This window comes from Pleurodeles waltl, chromosome 7 (genome assembly GCF_031143425.1).
Source record: "Pleurodeles waltl isolate 20211129_DDA chromosome 7, aPleWal1.hap1.20221129, whole genome shotgun sequence".
Taxonomy (NCBI): Eukaryota; Metazoa; Chordata; class Amphibia; order Caudata; family Salamandridae; genus Pleurodeles; species Pleurodeles waltl.
The window spans coordinates 455,459,509-455,467,402 of record NC_090446.1 but is presented as its reverse complement, the minus strand read 5'-3'; positions in this window follow the sequence as shown (position 1 = coordinate 455,467,402).

The window sequence follows — 7,894 nt, the reverse complement described above, 5'->3', positions numbered from 1 at the left end:
GCGGTATATCTCTTTTCGCAGGATAAAGTTTGAAGTATAGATGAGGACAGCTCGAGGGTAATGAAGCAGCTTACTAGGCGGTATAAATGGAAAGTGGTGCACCCTCTCAATTAAACAATACGTATCCCAGTCATTCAGAGCAGGGAAATCCTCTTGGAACAGACAGACTCCATCATCATCTCTATTTCTTTTGGAATTCTTAGGACCCGCACATTGTTTCTGTATGATCTGTTCTCCAGGTCTTCAACCCCGGATGAAAGGGTAGTGATCTGTGAGTCGTGCTCAGCAATCAACACATTGCTATCTTCAAGAGGCGAAGAGCCGTTTGAAGGGCCACCTCAGATGTTTCCACTGCCCCAAGGTAGGACTGTATGATATACATGTTTTTCAATAGTTTGCGTAGAACGACTTGGGTTGTACAGATGGGAAGCCTTTAATGCCAGTGAGTCTTTCCGGTATTCCTCCCTATGCTGCAAAAGGAGATAAGTAGCTCCCAGGATAGGAGCGTCCTGGCCAACCATGCTGGTTGAGATCCTGATGAAGAGGGGGAACCCCTCCCATGGATGGGACAATAAGTGTGGATCGGTCTATTGTGGATGGAATGACTTGGGGAACGGATACCTTTTGAGGGCATTTAGTAGGTGTCCGTTCTGACTTATCAGGATCCCATGATAAATTATCCGCCTCATCCAGCGAGGGGATCGGATCGATTACTCCTTGCTTGAAGGTTGCTGATACTAGATTCTCAAGCTGGCCAAAGGGCAGCCTTCCGGACCCTTCACTTTTCCTCGAAGGAAGAGATATAATGTCTACAGAATAGGAGCTCAATGATGAATTACTTAAAGTCTCAGAGCAGTAAGTAGTGATTTTGGCTGCCAAGACTGATTGTACCTCCAGATCCACCTCCTCCTTCCAGTTGCTGTCATACAGGTCACAGAAAAGGAAAAAAAAAAAAAAAAAACACCTTCTGGCCTTCGTCCCCTCCAGCAACAGGTCCTAATCCACCAAGACACGCAGGCTATGTGGGGATGAAAGGGTTGAAGGGGCTGAATCATTTTGTCCATAGTAGCCTGCCAGACCCCCGCTTCACCCTCTGGGGGCCCACTCCCTCCGCCCAGTGCACAGAGTTCGAATTCTGCTGAGGTAAAAGAGTATCAGTGAATGCCCGGATCTCCTTGCTGTCAGTCAATGGTTCTTCTCATGAGTGAGCAGGAAGAGACAGGGCGAAACCCCGAGCACTGAGTCACAACTCCTTCTCTTCCTCGAGCTGGATCGCATAAGTGTCTACTTCCCTCGAGTCCAGTGGTTGTCTCAAAGCAACCCCTCTTTGGAAGATTCGGCATAGATATCTTACCAAGCATTGTCGAGCTGCCCCGGCCTTTAAGTGTGGCAGATTCATCCTCTTCACAGTCCAAGAGTTCCTTCTGCTCCTCTTCATTGAGGTACTCTCTTTCATTGAGGGAGTCTCAATGCCTGGTTGTTTGTCTTCAATTTCCTTTGACTCAGAGTCACGAAGAGATGCAGAATCCTTTCAAGAAGTTATGAAACTCATCCTTTCGCCGCAGGAGAGCTGTCATCCCAGCTTCGAACCGATGTTTCTTCTGCTCAACTTTGAGCAATAGTTTGGCTTCAGTGATCAAGAGTTTACCTATTTGAAGTCACCAGCTCTTTGGGCTTCAGCTCTCTGTCCTTCTCCTTCATCCCTTCTCTTGTGCCAGCTGGCATCAAGGTTTGGCTCTAAGGTTTGACTCTATCTGTGTCCTTTGTTCCGGACACATGCTATTCTTTGTGCGTGTGACTTCCTTTGGTTATTGAGGGTCGCAATATCAATGCTGACGTGGTTGTCTAGGGCCTAGAGTCATTACTTTCTGTCACCATGGTTACCTTTTGTCGTTTGGCCTTCTCAGCGTCTCTTGCTCCTCTCCTTACAGCCTAAATCATTTCAACGTCAATGATCTTTTTAGTCTTAAACTCTCTGCACTCTGATGGATTGACACCTCCTCAAAGTTCCCCTCCTCTTCATCTTCACTGAAGAGGCCTAGGTCATTGATAGACTCCTGTTTCTCTGACAGTTGGCCATTGCATGGTACACAAGTCACTGTTTAAGTCTTGTCTTCAAGGTCTTAGGGATGAATCCTCGCAGTCCTCCGTGTTGTGGTCATCGGGAGACACAAGCTGCACACCTTGTGGTGGCAGTTGGAACAAAATTTAAACAAGATGTTCTCCATGTCTCTGCATTCTGTGACTACATGGTGCTTACGAGCGAGGTCCCACGTCGCTGCTGAGAAGGCCCCCCTTCCTTTGTCCTTCAAATGCTGTTCTCCACAGTGATCTGTAAAAACCTTCGTTGTTTTTCACTGTTTTGAAAACATTCTTCGGAGCTCTGCTATCTTGCAGCCAGACCCAAAGGCAGAAAAAAAGAATCTGAAGATGGTAAACATAGGAACTTCAAGGGCGCACGTCTGACGTCATACATGGGAAGACTTACCACCAAATAGTGGTCGACAATGGCCCACAAATGCAATAAAATAAAGACAGATAAAACATGTTTCTGGTCGCAACCACTAGATTACAGAACAGATGCATATCGTGAATCCAGATGATTCATGTTGCAAAAACACAGATGCTGACTGGGGAGAGCAACTCCTCCTCCATTTTGTTCTCTGATCAAGGCTGTGAGCTTCTAAAATGGAACCCGTAGGTCTATATCACTCGTGCATGGCACACTATTAATCCTACCACATGCCCATGTACAACGCAAGAGATGTTACATTCAGGATTCCAGGATAATTGTTTACAGTAGAAGGCTTTAGATGCATGGACTTGTAGGCATGCATTCATATCTCACAGGTAAAAAGGCTGTTTACTATAATTCACTTAACAAGGTATGCTGCCACCGCTCCATGCAGGAAAACCATGACAAGGAAGGCTGTCCTCTGTCACTGTAAAGGTGTGAGGGTTCAGAACAAGGTCCAGAGCCGATCACTGTCCTAGGTGCCAATGTCTTTTACCCATGTGGTTTGGAGTGGAGTGGATGTATGCGTTATGGAGTGGAATTATGTGGGTTGGATTGGAATTGTTAGTTATGGTATTGTGTGGGGTGGAATTGTGTAGTGGAATTAATTTGCCTGGTGGGTGGATAGGGGTGACAGCTGCAAAGAATAGTTAGGAAGACAGAGGGATAGGTAGTTTGTGCACGAAGCGGTGAATGAACTCTAGAGAGAAGAGCAGAAAGTGTGTGAGAAAGAGACAAAGAAGGTGAGAGCAGGCAACAGGCGCATACTTCAAGAAATGTAATGCCTATTTCCCTGAACAATATTTTACTTCTGTCGAAAAATCCGAGTTAAAAGAACAGACATGCAGTGAGCTGCCACAATACTTCCTGTCAATTTGTACAACTTATGGATAGTTTGAGGCTTTAAAACCATTATGCAACCACAGGCAGCAATGAAGTTGTCGTGCTTCACAATGACATAAGTTCTGAGAAGTGGGTCGTGATACCTAGATTAATATGCTCAAATTTAAAACATACGCAGCAATTGCTAATATTTGTATGTGAAATCTGCACACTAATTTACAAGGAATGCTTATGAAGTCTGTTCAACCAGAAACTTCTGATATTTTCTTTACCAAATATTTGTCTTTAAGGAGTAAAGACTAACTGATGACATGTTGCATTTCAATTTGAGTACCACGTGGTCACATAAATGATACATGCTTTGGACACACAACTCCAAACTATTGAGTGACCTTGCTAGGGTTTTTATGCTACATTGGGTTAACAGGTTAGGACCCTAGCATTACTCTCTCTGCAAGCTAGGACAGCTGAGAAGGAGAGCTTAGGTGGAGTATTTTCAGTGCGTTCCTCAGAGGTAGGGAGGAAAAGGTGACTGTGTTGTGAGTGGATGTGTCACTGTACTTGTTGTGCCTATGTGTGTGTTCTCAAAGCATGCACATCTTTCTGTAGCATTTTCTGGCAGTGCAGTGTAGGAAAGACAGACCTGTTGGCTTTTGCCAGTGCTTGTTATACGTGATTACGAAGCCCATAGTACTTAGTTGCTATACCTAGATTTAAAAGATACAGTGTGATATTGTGAGTTAATCAGACTAAGCCACCACATTTCAAGGTCAATACCTCAGCCATGAGGTGACAACTCCATCTTACATCAGTACTGGTTTCCCAGAATATGGGCCAACCTGCTCATAAGAGCAGTTTTAAAACTGACAGCATGTTTGACAATTGATTTAATTCCAAGGTTACCACTGAGGCAGCTGTGGGAGTGGTCTTAAAACAGGAGTCAAAAGTAAAAGTTATAATTAATCCCTTTATCGGCCTTCATGCTGCCGGGTGCAGACCTAACCACTGGCAATGGCCTGATCTGATCACACAATGTCACCTGTGGGATGCATTACTCTCTGGAGGCTACTGTGTACAGTACATTTTCGTTCCAAAGTTATTTTTGAATAGATTACACAATGTTCAACAAATATAAAATGATAGTATGATTTCCAATGACGTTTCTCCTGCGTGAGTTGAAATATATATTTTGGAAACTAATTCACATAATTATCCAAAGAAAACCTTGCTGTGTTTTGCCCGCTTAGGGCTGCAGGGCCACAGATTTCACTGGTTGCAGCCTCTGCAGTGCCACCTTTGTCCAGAGGTAAAGGGGTGTCACTGCACCCAGTGGCGTAGCGTGGGTTGTCAGCACCCGGGGCAAGGCAAGTAATTTGCGCCCCCTAACCCGTGGATTTTAGCACTCGCGAGTCCGAGCGCGAAATAAAATAGGTCTACACTTATTTAAACATTGCAATTAATTTGTGTTACTATTTAAAAAAATGCAAATGGAGATTTGGAGTCCCTTCCCTTTTGACACATACTCCCAGCTTGGATATAAACATGCTAATATTGGGCCAATTACAGAGCGGTTTACTGCTGCTTGCAATTTTTTTCAGCTTAAAATAAAGCCCTGTTATTAGCATAATGCTTCTTTTTCCCCATAGCGTCCCCCCCCCCCCCCCAACCTTGGTGCGGTCCTCAGAGTCAATGCGAGAATGCATTTCGAATGCCCCATAGAAAACAAGATGGCCAGAGATGCTTTGGGACACATAATTGTGCATTCCAAAGGAGGGCCAGCCATCTTAAATGCTGATCAAGAGGGGAGGTGGTGTGCCATAAGGGCTGGAGCTGTTTTGAGTATCAGCAGGAGCAGTGCTGAATTTGTAAATAAAAACATGCCGGTGTCCAAAGCCCTCCTGTCAAACACGCGGCTGCTGCAATTAAATGTGGGAACACGGAATACTGAGGCAGGTAATCCTGAAGCAATCTCGGACCTTTTCAATCCATTTAAAGCCACTCCCTGCCCCGTCAGCTCGCTCTTGCTGCTTTCTGCTTTCTCCCATTGTGACGCTTTTTCGTTTTTCTCGTCCTCCGTCTTTCCCAAATGTGTCTTTTGCTCGCAGCAAATGCTTGAGGCAGAAGAACAAACGCCGGCCCTCAAAAATAAGTGCCGGTGCTCAGCACCGGAAACAACAAGCACAAATTAAGCACTGAGCAGGAGGCAACCCTTCCTCTGTTTCTGGGTAGCTCGCTTAATTCGCAGTGCTCTCCCTATGTGCAATGCAAGTGGTACTCGCTCCGATAACTTTGGGTGGGGTTCGCGCACATAAACTACAAATACCTGAACATAGGAAAGCCTTGGTATGGGGGTGACGAGCAGTAGCGTAAAAACATAAGCACAAATTACAAACCTGAACACGGGAAATCTTTTTTGTGCGGTGGGGATGAGGGGCCACAGTATCATGTAAAAAATAATAATATTAATAATAATGCCACAGTAAACGAAGAAATAGGAACCTTCCAAAAACACGAGCTGGGTCGGGCTGGGCTGGGCGCAACGAAAAATTAAGTGCATCTCCACAACTAGAAAAAGCAAAAAAAAAATGCCAGGATACAGTACTAGGCAGATACTCCAGGGAAGTGAGTAAGAGACGAAAAGACGGGACATACACCAAAAATAAACCACATGGAAGCAACCTTTTACAAACAACACTCGTTAACAAATCCACAGAGATGGGCGGGCTGAAAGCCAAGAGCAAAACAGCATTTCTTGCAGGCAGCGCATGCCCTGTCTAGGCTTGACCTAAACATTTACAACCACTGTTAAAGCCAATAGGTCTCACCTATGCGAGATCTATCGGCCTTGTCATTTTTTAATAGACACGTTGCACAGCAGTGTGCAACATGGCTTGAAGTCAAGAGGAAAAAAAGAGCTATGATGCAGCTAGCGTTGATAGTGTCATCGGACTTTTTTTTTTTTTTTTTAAACGCCATTCTCACAGCATCATGCGCTGCTGTGCAAATGTTAAAAAGGTAGGGGGTGAAAGCAAGAAAAGGGCTGGTGAAGGGGAGGATGGATGAGACCAGATGGCAGGCAGCAACACAGAAGGGATGGGTGGGAGGGAGGGAAAAGAGAAACTATGTCAATCACAGAGCGAGCAGAGGATAGGCACTAATTAAGTTCAATCAATCTGTGCTTGGTCCATAATCCATAAATAGAAGGGAACAGAAAAAACGCGTGGCCTGTGCTGGCCAATTTGAAGTCAGCAAAGAAGAGCGACACTGAAGCCAACAAATAGTAAGCAATGGGCAGGCTCCAAGCCCTTTATTATAAACAATATTTCTCGCAAGTGAGTGCATGCAGCGAATGCAGTGTTGCAGGATCGACCTGAAGACCAAGATCACAGGTATATGCAGTTCAGGAGCAGCGGGCAGGAATCACAAATATGCATCATGCAGGAGACCTTCCCTTTTCAACAGAAACCCTTAAGAGAACAACCATCTCTTATCCTACACACCCTGTCCTCGACAACACCAATAGGAAATAAAGAAGGCAAAATCCTAGGGGTGATAGACAACCTTTTCTTAATCCTCTACATGAATTCAATGCTGGATAGAGGCAATTTTCAAACAGCCCTAATAAGGGTGGTTTTACATTACTACAGACGAAACATAGTATAAAATGTCAAAACCTCCAGACCTTCCATTACTCCAATACCCTCTCCAATAACATTCACAAGACATGTTCAAAACTACAAAACGCAAGCAGCTGGATTATGCCTGAAGCAAAAAACAACCCAACACACAAATCAATGTGGAACCTGATCCAATGTCCTTCAGTGAAGCCAATGATGAATTTCAAGATTCTGTGCATGATGCATATAGTTTCCAAAGGAAAGATTTAATATCTGTACCCACAAGAACCGATTTTCATTGCCTATTACTAAGGCTGTGGTACTGGCTGACGGGGTAGACACGAGTTTTTCTTGCGCAGACTCGTACATCATGGAGTCATCTTTCGTGCTCCACAGCTACAATTTGATTAGATCAGAATACAAGAGAAACAATGTTCTCATCTCTGAAAATCCCAGAAAGTCCTTACATTTTTTCTGTTTCAGAGCCAGGAATCGTTTTGCAAGATGTGAGCTTTACAAAGGCGGTACAACAGAATACACACAGAAGACTGAAACAGCTCTGATTTGTCACCAAACAAGGCAGAAGAAACATAAGGCCAGGATCCTTAGGTATCAAGGTTCTAAACTCGAACAAAATTGGCCCTGTAGCTAGGATCATAGCCCTCCCGTCTGAAATACAGAAATGTTTTCAAGAACGCTCTCTTCATACGAGTTTTTGAAGACCCATGACACTTACTTCAAACCACCTTACATTTACACCAGGGATTACCAAAACCAACAGCCAATAAGCTAAACACCAAGAGGTCTTAGTTTGATGTTATCCAAGTTACTCAGCCGGCTTGTTTTCATCACTACAACAGTGCTATGAAGAAGCTACTAGGCAACACATGCATCCCTTTACAAAATACAAAAAAATGGC